This window comes from Leptonychotes weddellii, chromosome 13, assembly GCF_054177405.1.
Source record: "Leptonychotes weddellii isolate Sample4059 chromosome 13, ASM5417740v2, whole genome shotgun sequence".
Lineage (NCBI taxonomy): Eukaryota > Metazoa > Chordata > Mammalia > Carnivora > Phocidae > Leptonychotes > Leptonychotes weddellii.
Genome location: NC_138381.1, coordinates 70,270,894 through 70,273,737, shown reverse-complemented (window position 1 = coordinate 70,273,737; position 2,844 = coordinate 70,270,894).

Sequence of the window (2,844 nt, the reverse complement as noted above, 5' to 3'; positions counted from 1 at the left end):
CTCCTGGTATTGGCAGTTGTTGGCATTCCCTGGCTTGTGGCTGCCTCACTCAGATCTCTGCCTCCATCGTCCCAGCAACGAATCCCTGTGCATGTCTGGTTTCTGTGTCCAAACCTCCCTCTTCATATAAGCGCACCGGATCAGATGAGGACCCACCCTATTCCAGTATGAGCTCATCTTAACTAATCACATCTGCAAATACTCTATTTCCAAATAAGGTCACATTCACAGGTTTGGCTTGGACATCAATGTGCGGGGTGAGGAGGGGTTCCCTATTAGACTCTGTCCAGTTACCAAACATTAGCATCATAAAATCCTGGGTTCAAAACCTGGCTTTGTCACTAAGGGATTGTAGACTTTGGGTCTGCTTCTTTACCTCTCCAGGCCTCTGATTCCTCGTCAGAAAAATGGGAGCATAATGCACGCCGAGCAGGACTGCTGTAAGGATTTGAGCTAATGCACATAGCTCAATAGGTGGTAGGTCTCACAAAACAGAAGAGGTCTTTATCTTTCTTACTGTGGAAAGCTGTCTTGGATCTGTCCACCCCCTGCAGCTGCTATAAAGCTCTGGTTCCAGGTGTTCCAACCCAACACCCACCAGTGCCCCCTATATGTCCCGGGAGCCCTAGAGGACAAGCATGGGTGTCACGCCAGCCTCCTGTGGCTGCCACTGTGGGTGTTGCTGCTTCCCTGGTGCACCTGCCTGCTTCTGGGCAGAGGCCAGGAAATGGCATTCCCCACAAGGGAGAGCGTGTGCCCGGGGGAAGGCCAGGGGGCAGAACGGTGTGATTCCAGGCGGAGAACATCCACAGGATTCTTTCCATTGTTCTCAAGGTCCAAGCTTGCAGGTGGAGCGGGCAGGAGTGAGGCTGTCTTCAGACAGGCGGCCTCACTCCCAGACTGTGGTATCTGGCTGGAGCCGCACTCCAACAGCTGTGTAGGCATTATAAATCTCTCTCCTGGAGATGAGGCACAGAGGCTCTCGACGTGTCCTGCTAATGGTAAATCTGTCAGCGCCCACAGCACCAGCTTTGGGCCCTGAAAGCATCAAGGTGAGACTGTCTGCCTCCCTCAAGCCTGTTCATTGTACCGGCAATCTCTTCCCCTCCAAATGTGGAAGGCTGTCTCTTTCTGTACTGACAGCATCGAGGGAGTTTTAAGTGCTAAGCAGGCTGTGCTTCAAATCCAATCTAAATGCCCCTGAACCTGAGCTCTGACCTGCCAGCTCTCCGCCAGGAGGAACCCCCCGCCCCCTTCTGCTAGACAAGGGGTGATTTGGGTGAGTTGAGGCCAGACAGTGTCCCTTGGGTACTGTGGAGGTCTGCATGGTTTTTGTTTTGCGTGTTTGTTTGCTTGCTGGTGCAGGCTGTCTTTAAGTCTTCACCTTCAAGAGAAGTGGTCATTCGCTTTATTTTGAATGTGAAATCAGAAGTTCGGGTCCCTGATTTATCACCCCACAGATGTATGACTTTGAACAATCACTTCATCGCTTTTAGATTCCTCCTCGTAGAAAAATGATCATCAAATCCTTCTTCTCAGCTGGAGATGAGGATGATGAAATGAGATCATCCATGGCTATCAATCAAATTTTAGTTGGCGACAACCTGTGGATTGCTGATAAATCAGCCGTTCAGAAACAGAGAACTCTGGTTTGTAGCACCTGCCAATTTCCGTGGTGTAAATACGTCCATCACAGCTGATTTTAAGCCATCAACACGACATCACAGAGTGAGGAGCTAGGAAGAGGAGTGAACAATTGGCTCTCCGGAGCTGAAATGAACATCTCCAGCACAGCCCTGAAGACAACAGACACCAACTCTGGCTAATTTTATCAGGAAAAAAAAAAAAGGTACCCAAAGGATAGGGGGTAGCTTGCAGAATTTCCAGCAGGCAACTCAGACTTGGGAGTTTGGGCAGCCCGAAGTTACGCCCCCAAATCATCCCAGAAATAGTCCCATAGTGAAGATGCTGCCGTTGTCCCCTCCAGCACAGAGAAAGTCAGAAGCTCCATCATCCCGAACAATTCTGGACACTGGCCAATGCCACTAAAACTGCAGCCACCGAAAACCACAAAGCTGCAGCCCCCCAGCCTTGCCGCCCGGAGAAGGCACCTGGAGCTTGTGGGTCCTGTTCCCTCCCACCAGGAGCTTCCCACGTGATCTAGGAAGGTGCATCTGATTGGTGGAGCCGCATCATATGTCTGTGCACCTGCCACAAGGGAATGGGAGTGCGTTTGTTTATGTAGCTGCTAGAACAGGTTAACCAACGGGGCGCCTGGCGAGCTCAGTCGTTAAGCGTCTGCTTTTGGCTCAGGTCATGATCCCAGAGTCCTGGGATCGAGCCCCGCATCCGGCTCCCTGCTCTGTGGGAAGCCTGTTCTCCCTCTCCCACTCCCCTTGCTTGTGTTCCTTCTCTCGCTGTGTCTCTGTCAAATAAATAAAATCTTTAAAAGTAAATAAATAAATCACTTAAAAAAAAAAAAAGAACAAACTACCAACAACCAGGTGGTTTAAAACAATGGAAATTGACATGTGTAGTGCTGGAGGCCTGAAGTTCAAAATCACAATGTCAACAGGGCTACACTTTCTCTGCGGGTCCTAGGGAAGAAAGGACTCTCCCTTGCCTCTTCTGGCTTCTGGTGGCTGCAGCACTCCGAGCTCTGTCCTCACTTGGCCTTCTCCTCATCTCTCTGTGTCTCTTACAAGAACACTTACTGGATTTAGGGCCCATTTTGGAATAACCCGGAAGAGCTCATCTCGAGATCATAACTTAGATCAGCAAAGACTTTTTTTTTTTATTTTTTTATTTATTTTTTTTTTTTAAAGATTTTATTTATTTATTTGA